At 47.1% G+C, this 12,353-nt stretch overlaps 1 protein-coding gene across 1 annotated transcript in view; it reads right to left on the reverse strand.

Moving 5' to 3' along the window:
- ADCY9 (adenylate cyclase 9) overlaps nt 1–12,353 on the reverse strand; it is a 113,198-nt gene that overhangs the window by 45,050 nt on the left and 55,795 nt on the right. The gene's annotated exons all lie outside the window — the stretch shown is intronic.

Below are 12,353 nucleotides of genomic sequence, written 5' to 3' on the forward strand. Positions count from 1 at the left end.
CAGGGACTGCCAACCACGCTGAAGGGGGAGACCAGGATGTGCGCCTTCGGAGAACTCAGCACCCCCTCGATTCACATTCATCAAGTTTCTACAGGATCCAGACATTCATGGCAGGAACATCAGCATATGTCAAGCTGCCGTCTATGTGAATTTTATTCTCACCAAATCCTCATTTAAAACAAACGGAAAAAGCTGGTTAAGTGGACACTTAGCCTACAACTTTACAATGCCCACTAAAGGCTGTGGTAGCAGTATACACTCCCCCGGGAAGCCGCTGTGACGGGTGGTGGGCCCTGCTCTGGGTGTGCAGGACTATCTGCTGGGAAGGTAACAAGGAACAGCTTTTCCAGATGGAACCCAAGGGCTTTCTGCAAAAGAAGCAAGCCTGACTGAAAGAAATCCATTGTTAGTCCTTACTGGAATTTGACCCAGACTGTGAATTTATGGAAGGGAGTGACAATGTGATTTAGTCAATAAATATTTATTTTAGGCCTGGTGTATGCTGTACACAGAGTAAAATCAGAACAAAGCAGGGTGCCCATCTTAAAGAGTTTAAGCTGCAGCAGAAGGCGGTAAGGAAAAGCCATCATGGAGAGACTCAATCAAGAGGTGGCCAGTGTCTACACTTCTGAATCCATAGTTTCTCGCAATCAATTCATATTTAATAAATACTCTAAAATTAATCAAATGATCCTGGGACTACTTCCTCAATAATCCTTAACCATTTTATAGTTAAACCATCTTGCCACTTCACCTGTCTTTCTCTCTCTCCCTCCTTGTAAAATACTGTATGGTGTACTTTTTGTTTCACGTATGTTTTTAAGTCAACTATTCTGAGAATCTGTCAAGGACACCTAAAGACACCCAGGAGTGCAGCCAACTCAGAGGTGGGAATCCAAAGACTGAGATAAATAATTTTAGATACTGACTGACTCCAAGGAGAGTGTTAAATACTCACTCTTAACCTGAGGTCCTGAACTTCCATGTACTTTTTCCAAAAAAAATATACATCCCCAATATGTATAGGATTAGCCACAGTCCTGACTGACTGCACATAAACTAGAGAGGGAGCGTTAACTAGAATACCTCTGCCTGGGGATGCAGGGCACGGTGCCAGCTCCACAGCACAAGCTCTGACGCCTGCCTTGGGGGAGACACCCCTGAGGCTTGTTGCTGTTCTCGCTCTGAATTGTGGCTACCGAGCTGCCACTCATCGAGCAAACGTGTATCAGGAGCCTCTGTTTACGATGCACTGTGATCGTGCTGGGAGGGACAAGTGTGAACACAGTGGCCATGGCCCTCCCCACACAGGGCGGCTCCTGCAGGGGGACCTCAGCAGCGGGTCCAGGCCCAGGAGGCACGGGACGGGGTGCACCCTGCAAAGACTCAGTGGTTCAGGGAGGCCTCCTGAGTGATGTCTCCTCCACGCTGAGGAAGACACGATAAAGAGAGGCCAGCCCCATGAGAGCTGCCAGGAGCAGGGGCTGGGGCAGCCGTGGTCAGGCCATGGGTGTCGACAGAAAAACTGGGGAAGTGGCCTCCAGAAAGGGAGTGTTTGGCGGGCAGAGTTGGGGGTGGAGGCTGAGTGTCGCGTGGCTGGAACAGAGGACATGTTGGGGAGAGGGGTGGTCACAGAGGCATTGGAGTCCATGCCCTGCTTTGGGCAGGCCCACTCCAGGAACCTTCATGCTGGGGCCATGGGGAGAAGGTGGAAGAAGCGGGCAGGAGGCTGAAGAAAAACCAGGGAGCCCTGGGAACACTGGCCACAAGTGGGTGTGGAGGGACTTGGGACAAGGGAGGTGGGAGACAACGGCGGGGGCAGAAATTGGCTCCCAAAAGCGTGGGGCAGCGGGCAAGGATTCAGGGCTGGCAGGTGTGACGGGTGAGGGCATGTGGCTTCCAAGGGCGGGGGAGCCCAGGGCTTCAGGCTCCGTCCCTCCAACATGTGTGATGGAGTGAGACTCTTCGTGACTCTGTGTCCTGCTGAGAACAGGACTCACCCCACAGGGCTGACTCGAGGATTAAATGATTAGCACACGTGCGGCTTCACAGCAGCGCCTGGCACATGGCAAAAAGTCAGTAACATTAGCTACTATTATCAACCAGGGTATTTGGCCTGCTTATCTCTGGGAGTCTTTTTTTACGCTCCTTCTGTCTACAAAAGCATTTGGAGGACTGTTAAATCAATAACTGCTCCGAATTTGCTCCTAACTTGAATTTTCCTCTGGGGAGGCCCTAGTGACCAACCTGTATTAGTAACACAGCAGTGCTAGTATTCCAAAGGACAGACACACGGATGTGTGACCAAATCAGTGACCAAGTTAGGCAACTTTCAATTTATGCTTCAATATGAAAAGTTCAAATTTAAAGTGTAACCTTCTGCTGAAACTGGAGTGGCAACAGTGTGATACAGCCAGGCCTGATGTGAACTATCCCAGGGAAGGTACTTGGGCCAGGTGACTGGGCTGCAGCCCCTTTAAAGTCTTCAGTCAGGAGAGGTCATAAGACATAAGGATTTAATGAGTAACCACACAGAGAGAACCAGGGGTCCAAGTTCGTTAGGACGGCTCTCTTTGAGCAGAAGGTCAAAATAAGGCAGCTGAATTGTTTCTTATGTACAGTGTAAACAGGAGAACAATTAATAAGATTTCTTATATTCTTTCCTGGTAATTGACTTTGAACCTCACCAGCATGGCTGCCTTCCATTGGCTTAATTTCACAGCAGCTAGAGAAGGTACCCGGAGCTTCCGACAGGCAGAAGTGCCATCTGTGGCTGCACGTGCTCAAGAGGCTGACGTGGTCAACAACCTTAACTATAGCATCAATTCTTTGAGGAGAAAACCTAAGCCTTGCACACAACTCATGTCTAGTTTTCGTGAGCTGAGTGTATTTTGAGTGAGTGCCAAAGTTCATTTTGGAAAAGAAAGATGATTCTGGCCTCTTTGTTTTGGTCTTTTTCTGCAGGACTTCTGCTCTGGAGGGCGATATCCCAACCCAAGAACCAAGGACATGAGCGTCAACCCAAAAGAAAAGAGGAGACTAATCAGGAAGGAAAGAATGCCTGGAGGCATGACCTTGGGAGTTAGAGGCATGACACAGCAGATGCCTGGGAGCTTAAAACAATAAATGTAAGGGGAGGCCATTGGTTTGGGCTAATTCACAACCAGTCTAAAAACTCACTTCACTTTGTAACAAATTTTTCCTCCTAACTAGGTCTGTGATGACAAAGTAGCACGAACATTATTTAAGTAGCACAAACATTATTTAAACTAAAATGCAGTCAGTCAACACAGAAAATAAAGATTAAAGGTGTTCAACCTTAATCTACCAAATAATCAGGGCCTACAAAATTATAGATATTTCATAACTATCTATTGCTTCTGCTTAAGAAGACCAAAAGTTTTGGTGGGGAAAAAAAAAGTATTTTCCATCTTGTTAACAGCAAAACATTGTGGATGGGCCTAAGCCATCTCAACTCCTACATGAAACAATTAATTAATTGCAAGGAGGTGATTCATCTTGATTGTCGCAACACTTGACAATAAATCACAAGTTCTCAAGATAGCAAATGGCTATGGGTGAAACTTACCCTCTTCTTAAAAAGTGAAGTGATGGGCACTGTGCCTACGTGGCTTGATCCTGACTACATGTTTAGCCCAACCCGCAAACTCTTATAAGAACACACATGTGCACACACTTGCCCCATACCTGCTCCTGCGGCTGGCACCCCCTGTGCCAGCCTCCATTTTTTTTTGCAGGAATGGGTACATGTAACAGCCAAAGGTGAGTGACCGGGCAATCATCTGGTGACCATGTTCCCATGAGCTGTCTTCTGAACTTTCCTACTTAGCAAGAGGAAGTGCTACCCTGCTCAGTGCTGGAAACCAGCACAGGGAGAGGCCAGTATAACCACCTTCAAAGACCTACTCCCTCCACCTCTAAGAAGCTCCTGAATTAGGGTCTTCAAAAGCTACAAAATGATTTCTTTGAAAGACAGCATTTGGCTGTTTATGGAAACAGTCTGCCAGGTACTAACCATCTCTTTCATTCATTGGCTCATTCTCACATTCACTTACCCAGCAAACAAAATATTTATTGAGTAACCTACTGAGGGCCGGGACCTGGGCTGAGTGTTGAAAGAAATGGATAAGAAAAAGGACTGCTCCAGTGTTCGCAACAGTGCAGATGAAAACCATGACCTAAAATGGAAATACAAGTCACCTAGATGACCCACTTCACAGAGCTGATGTGAGGATTAAAGGAGTCAGTGCTTCCCCTCAGGGCAGCTCCAGGAACACTCAAGAGGAAGTCAGAGTAGACCGAGGAAGGGCATGCAGTAATGCTCACGAAGAGTTAAACGGGAGAACGGGAGGCTGGCGGTGAGGGGGAGGACAGAGACCACCAAGAAGAAGAGAGAATCACATGAAGTCAAGTCTGTGCTGGCAGGAGGTTCACCAGTGACAAAAGGCATATTTACAGCTAGAAAACAAAAGGAAAGTAAGGGTCTATGATAACTATTCTGGAATACTACACATAACAGAATTTAACAAGCAGAAGAGACTACGAAACAAGACAGCTAGAAGGAAAGGTGTCAGGAACTAAGACGAACTGACAACTAATAAACTGTTATTCACCTAATGGTGACCCTGAGTGGCCATCAGACATAGGCGAGCATGTCGGGTCACGTCTGTGGCAGTTACAGGAGACACAGACTGTACTCTTCCCCCTGGAGACCTGAGAAATACTAGCTAATTCTAAGATTTTAACTTAATAGTTAAACTAATAGTTTAAAAATTAATTTTAAGAGTTGCAGATTTGCACACAGAACACAGACAATGGAAGACAGGTTCTAGAAAATAGATCAACAGAGATTTAATTTAAGATCTGGGAATAAGCTAAATAATTGAAAAATAAAACCCCAAAAGGGGAATATATTGAAATGGAAATAAAGCGATAGGACACTAAGCAAAAGAAGCCAGACACAAAAGGCCGCGTCTGACATAGTCCCACTGATGTGAAGTGTCCAGACAAGGCAAAGCCATAGAAAGTAGCCTAGTGGTGGCCAGAGGTCTGGGGGTTGAGGGATGGGGAACGACTGTTAATGAGCCAGGGTTCCTTTTGGGGGAAATGATGAACATATTCTAAAGTTAGATGGTGGTGATAGTTGCACAACTGAGAACACTCTAAAAACCACTGCCCTGTATATTTTGGAAGTGTGAACTGTACAGTATGCTAATTACACCTCAATAAGGCTGCTTCTTTTTTAAAAAACAAAACCTACACAAACATTAAGATGCAACAGTCCTGAGATCTGAAGGAGAAATGGAAAAAAAAAAAAAAGCCAGTAAGAAATACACTGTCCTTGGGAATTCAAGGTAAAGGAGTGGGCTGTAGCAGGTGAAAGAAAAATACTACAAAGAAAGGCTTGGAAGTAGATAACACAGTAGAGCTAGGGTGGAAAAACATATAAATAAGAAATAAGGCTAAACAGCCTTGAAGAACTAAAAATTCAACATGGCAAGAGTTCAGAAGTCTGGGAGAGATTAAACAAAATACAACAGAAGTTTGACCTTCACGAGATATCTCCAAGAATCAGCAAATTTGCAACACTCATTGCTACAGGCCAGTCCAGAAGAGCTGGGCTGACACCCAGGTTGTCTTCCTAAGTCACTGACGCAACACCCACCAGACGACAAGTGCTCACCGTGCTGCACAGCAAGCCTGCCCGAGCAGCGGGGCCACAGCCTCGCCATGCCATGGCAGATGGCAGGGCTCTGCCAGCTCCCCAGCACTGCCGCTCCCCTCTCACCCACCGGGACCTTCATCTGCAGAGGCAGGGGAGCCACCACTGAGACATTTCCTGGGAGCGTCTACAGCTGGGACGGAAGGCAACGCTGACAGCTTCACCCTGCCTCACCTGGAGATTTCATCTTATGCAAAAACAAAATGCCACAGTTCTTCCCACTCCTGACTAGCCTTTCCTAGGAGCGACGGCGTGGGGCCGTCACCACCTGTTCCTTCGTGGGAATGTTTATGCAGGCTCTGGCAGGCTCCCAGATCACACTTTCAGCACAATCACAAGCCTGCTGCGAGTGTCCTCACTTTCCAAGTCAACCAGTTTTCAGGTCACATCAAAGTTTTCTCTCTTTCGATGAGTGTTTTGCATACCAGCTGGAATGCCGCCAGAAACGGTTTCCCAGATGGCATTTTCTTGCCAGAGGCAGACTTGCGCAAGCCCAGAACTGGGAAACCCCAATCTCTACTTCCTGATCAGGAAGCAATATCGTCTTGGACATCTCCGGCTTCTCTAATTTCACTTCAGCACTAGAGGTGGTCTTCCTTTCTTAGATCTTTCTCAGCTGTTTGTGTGGTCTGTTCTTGATAACCTGAAAAGTATTGTTGGGCAACAGAAGAGAAGTCGAGAGAGCACCCCTCCATGGGGTGGGGGGTCACCGGCTGGGGGTTCCTTCTCCCATGCTAGTCTCCCACTATAATTCCTGCCTCGAGAAAATCACAGCTATGCTGTAGACTCTCCCAGAGGCAAACTGGAAGTGAAACCAAGGCAGGGAGTAGTAAGTGCCCACCTGTGAGAAGAGGTCAAGGGACAATGCAGGGGGCATGGACACGCAGAGATGCGCCCTACATAAAAATGTGGCCTGGTGCTGCAGGAAACAGCCTCTCATGCCCAGGAAGGGTGGGTGAACCTTGACAAGTCCCCTCGTCTAAGGGCAGAGAGTGGGGCTTTACTAAAGGAGAGGCAGATCTGGGCAGAAGGCCAGGGGCTCAGACTTCCTGGGGAGCAGGGGCAGACACTCCAGCAAGCAGGTCCCTATGCTGTAGAGGTGCTGGCCCCAAACCCCACAGCTGAGTGCCTGGACAAGAGGAGGCATGAAGAGCAGCTGGCGTCACAAGAAAGAAAAGTGTGTTATTCCCAAAAACACCAAAAAATGGGCTTTCTGGGTAGCTCAGTGGTAAGGAATCCACCTGCCAATGCAGGAGACACGGGTTCATTCCCTGGGTTGGGAAGATCCTCTGGAGAAGGAAAGGGCAACCCACTCCAGTTTCCCGCCTGGGAAATCCCATGAACAGAGAGAGCCTGGTGGGCTACAGTCTGTGGAGTCACAATGAGTCAAACACAAAACTAACAGCTAAACCACTATGTTAAAAACACAGAAATACAGTTTGAGGAGCTAATATAAACTGTGGTGACAACAGCTGACAATACCATATCATATAATTGAAATCTACTAAGTGACTAGAACATCTTACACACAAACACAAAAGATAAATACACGAGATGATGAACACGCTAATTAACTAGACGGGGAATCCTTTCACTACATATTCATATATCAAATCACAGTTTATACTTTACATATCTTACAATTTTATTTGTCAATTATACCTCTATAAAGCTGAAAAAATTTAAGGAAAGAAAAACCCACAGAAATGTACCAAAATATTCACAGGGCAACAGAACTATGGAAAACACTCTCCATATTAGGTTTTTCTTATTTACTTATGTTTTAAATAAGCACGAGGTGTTGAATTTATGACAAAATTTCTCAGACATAGAAACATGTAAGAAAAAGCAGGCGGAAGACTTGCAGTCCCTCCAGCCCAAGGAGCACAGGGTCATCTGCAGCATCCAGGTTCCCTGTAGGCCTTTCCCCTCCAATTCCTTCCCCCGCAGAGCACAGAACCATCCTGAGTGCCAAGGTCAGGGGCTCCTCCCCAAGTGTTTCTTTAGGTTTTCACTAAGTACATATGTAATGCTAACAATACTCAGTGTTAATATATTTTTTTTGCCTTCCCCTAAATGATATTATTTTAGAAGTATTCTTCTAAAAGTTGCTTTTTTTTTGGTGCAGCAATATGTTTGAGAGTCATCCATACAGTGATCCACATTCGTTTATTTTCAACACTATGAAATGTCCCACTGGATAAATACATCATTATTCAATAAAGAAAACCTCCAAGTATTACATTACCTAACACCAATGATAAATCCTGTGTTCTATTAAAAATAAAAGAGAAATATGATGAATCAATAAAGATATACTGAATGCAAAAATGCCACTGATTCAAAGAATGCATCATAAATATACATTTAAGACAGAAATGGAACTTGTGAAAAAAATGGAACTAGTTAAAAGAAAAAAAATCAGGAGAGGAGCTCAAGAATGGAAGAAAGTTTGCCCCCAAAAAGTCAAAGAAATCCGATGGCAAGCCAGGCACCACAAAACCATACTGAAACAGAAAAAAACAAACTGGAGAAATGAGAGGACCACAGAGTGCCTCAGACTGTGACTTAAGGAGGCTGAGAGGTGACAACTCCATTTCCCTGGTTCAGAGACCCCCTGGGACTGCTACAGAGTTAGGTCGTATGCCTTCCACTCTTGAGCCACACACAGCTGGGTTGGGAGGAACAGGAGAAAAAGGTCCTGGAAAACTGAAGAGGCTTTCAGGGGGTTGATGAGATAATACAGGAAGAGCACCACTGGGGTAAGAACGTAGCCCTGGCAGTCCAAGAGAACTGTCTTTGATGAAGGAAATGTCCTACAGCCATCGGTTCGGCAGTCACAAGCCACCAAGCACTCAAAATGTGGCTGCACGAGTGAAAAACTAAATTTCTAATGTTCTCTCGTTATAAATTATAGACAGCTACATGTGGCTTGCTGCTACCACACCGAACAGTGAAGATCTAGATGCTTCCTTGGTAGAGAAGCAGAGTGAAGTGACAACAGAAAACTCCTTATCTTTATTAACTAGAGAAGAGGGATAAGATTTAAAAATGGCTGGAGAAAAGAGGAAAACTAAATGTGAAACCAGTATGAACTTTTTATAGATGACATTTAGTAGCAAAGACAAGGGGCACATTACCCTCCACACCAAGAGCAGCAAGGGCACTGGAAGAGCAGGGTAGAAACAGATACTGTATATAGACAGACACTGAAAGCAAACAAAATGGTAGGCAATCTCTAAGAATAAGGAAACAGGAGAGCTTGGAAATTGACTTCAGGATTCCTAAAAGCAGTTTGTAAAACGAACACTGAGCTCAGTGATCTTTCACACTCATTAAAAGCAACACATGTAGTAAAACACGCCCTTGAACAAATGACCACCCGGTGGGGGGTGGCTTCTCTGACTGCACTGGCCTGAATGTTGAATTAGGCACGCGGCCATGTTGCTAATGGGTTTGATACAAGCAGCCAAGGCCAGGCCGGAGAAGGCGTCTCATGAGCCATGTTGCTGACCGGCCCCTGCAACCCCAGGCAACTTGTGAGGCAGGTAAACTGACTCTGGTCACCTTGGCCAACCTCCCCTCTTTCTTGTCCTCCCGGGTCCCCTCCGTCCTGTCACCTACTGTCCAAACAGCCACTGGCGTCCAAGGGATCAAGGGTCACAGGGGGCCGTGACATCACCTGTGACAGGAGGGAGGGGGGAGCCCCGGGGACCCCACCCTTGCCTCTGCTCTCACGAGGCAGCTGCCCACTGTGTTCAAGAAACTCACCCCTGCAGCTGGCTGACCCTGCATGGTGTGCCTTCCTGGTGCAAACCTGGTGACAATATCTGGTCCCCCGTCACAGCCCAGAAACTCTGGGGTCACCAACAGTCAGGCACAGATTCTGCCAGGCACCATGGGAAGGGACCTCCAGGCCAAGGGCAAGTCCCAGGTCCCAGCATAAAGCTGAGCTTCGTCTGGAATCATCATGAAGCACAGCATTCCCACTGGATCCTCTGAAATACTTTAAGTTCCCTGAGGACCCATACTGACACCTTCCAGAGACCGGATGGTTCTCAATCCGATCCACCCCAGTGGCCCTGTGTTAGCCCATTTTTACTACACACTTCCTTTGCAGTGCCCTCTTTACCTTCCTGAATAAAACTAAATTCATGGACAATATGCAACCTTCACCACCGAGATCGTCAGCCACACTTCTGCCCATCTCCCACCACATGGCCTTGCATCAAGCCACCTCGGGACACAGCAGGGGGTGTCCAGGAAAGCGGGTGCCAGGCCACAGCAGGGCCCCTGCCCCACAAGCTGCCAGAAGTCCTGCAGTTCTCTTCCCAAACCTCCCCCGGCCAAGAGAGAACCAGCTGAAAGGATATTAAAAAAAACTGAAAAATTCCACAATGCTGCATAAGCATCTATTACATCATTGTACATATAGTGTGTGTGTGTGTGTGCATGTACATGCGTATCTGCAGCAATTTTAAAAGGAAAAGATTCTGAACTTATCCTCCTCATTCCGTCAGCAAATAATGAGCTCCTGAGATCTGCCAAGCATGAGGCAAGGCCCACGACAAAGGCTCTTAATACCGTACATGGCCTCTCCCTTACTCCTCTGAGGACTGACAGCACCGGCCTGGAGGCCTGGCACACGCGGCATCCAAACGCGGCAGCAGCTGACCGCACCCCTGCAGCAGTGGTTCATTTACATGGCATGAAAATCAAGCGGGGACAGAACAAAGCACTGAAAGTCCTGTACTTGCTCTGAGCAGGAACAAGAAGCCACTTGTCTACTGATTCTATCTGAGCACCCACTATATGCCAGGCAAACGCTGATGACAAAACTGTGTGCAGGACAGACCACTGTCCCTGACCCCCTGGAACGGGGAGCGAAGGATGAACGATCAGCTGCTCCTCACTCGAGCAGGGTAAGGGAGGAGTGTGGCCTGGGTGAGGTTGGAGCAGCGGGCAGGGCTGGACCCTGCGGGCGCAGCCTGAGTCAGCGCAGGGGAGACCTTGGCAGAGTTTTAAGTGTGGGTGCACACAGCCATTTTCCCTGTTTTTATTTTCATTTTAATTTTTTAAAACTTTTAGTTTGAAGTAATTTTAGACAATACAGAAAAGTTACAAAAGGAACCAGGAGCTCCCTTCTATTCCTCACCCCTCCTGTCCTGATGTTACTGTCTTACTGTGCAACGTCAAACATAGAACAAGGGGAGGGAGGTGGGACGGGGGTCCAGGATTGGGAGACACATGTATACCAATGGCCAGATCATGTTGATGTATGGCAAAAACCATCACAATGTTATAAAGTAATTATCCTCCAATTAAAATAAATTAATTTTTAAAAATATAGACCAATAATCAAGAAAAGGAAATCAACTTTGGTATAATATTGCTAACTAGACTACAGACTTTATTCAAATGAAATGTCACCAATGTTGGATCTGATTTCTGCTCCAAGACCCTACCCAGATCCTGGCTGGCTGGGACGGGTGAATGGCTGGAAGGTGAGAGCCAGCAGCGGCTCACCCTGACGTTGCTGCTATGACCCAAGCGGAGGGTCAGAGCGGCCCGGCCTGGGGTCACCGCTGGGTGGAAACAGGCAGATTCATGAAACAAGTTCCAGGCAGAACCAACAGGCTGGACTGGGGGTGAGGAAGGGGAACAAGGCCGACTCCCCATGTTCCGCCCTACTCATTGGCTGAGGAAAACCAGGGCAGGCAACGGGTTTGAGGGGTAACATCAGAAGCTCAGTTCTGGACCCTTTAATTGTAAGACGCTTGCGAAATCCCCCAGCGAGGACGTCAAGGAGTCAGTCACACCATCCCAAACAGAGGGGAGATCCAGACCAGAGATGGGATGTCCCTGCTACACCCATGGAGAGGATGACGAGAAAGGAGGGGCCAAGAAGGGAGCCTGAGGACCTCTGAGTCAAGAAGTGGTGGGGGAGGGAGTCCAGCAAAGAAGTCCAAGAAGACAGTCAGACAAACAGGATTCTTGAGGGAAGCCAAGCCAGAAAAAGGAACAGGCCACTCTGTCAGTTCAATTCAGTTCAGTTCAGTCGCTCAGTCGTGTCCGACTCTTTGCGACACCATGAATTGCAGCACGCCAGGCCTCCCTGTCCATCACCAACTCCTGGAGTTCACTCAAAATCACGTCCATCGAGTAGGCGATGCCATCCAGCCATCTCATCCTCTGTCGTCCCCTTTTCCTCCTGCCCCCAATCCCTCCCAGCATCAGAGTCTTTTCCAATGAGTCAACTCTTCGAATGAGGTGGCCAAAGTATTGGAGTTTCAGCTTTAGCATCATTCCTTCCAAAGAACACCCAGGACTGATCTCCTTTAGAATGGATTGGTTGGATCTCCTGGCAGTCCAAGGGACTCTCGAGAGTCTTCTCCAACACCACAGTTCAAAAACATCAATTCTTCGGTGCTCAGCTTTCTTCACAGTCCAACTCTCACATCCATACACGACCACTGGAAAAACCATAGCCTTGACTAGATGGACCTTTATTGGCAAAGTAATATCTCTGCTTTTCAATATGCTATCTAGGTTGGTCATAACTTTCCTTCCAAGGAGTAAGTGTCTTTTAATTTCATGGCTGCAGTCACCA

This window comes from Bison bison, unplaced genomic scaffold, assembly GCF_000754665.1.
Source record: "Bison bison bison isolate TAMUID 2011002044 unplaced genomic scaffold, Bison_UMD1.0 scf7180017864144, whole genome shotgun sequence".
Classification (NCBI taxonomy): Eukaryota; Metazoa; Chordata; class Mammalia; order Artiodactyla; family Bovidae; genus Bison; species Bison bison.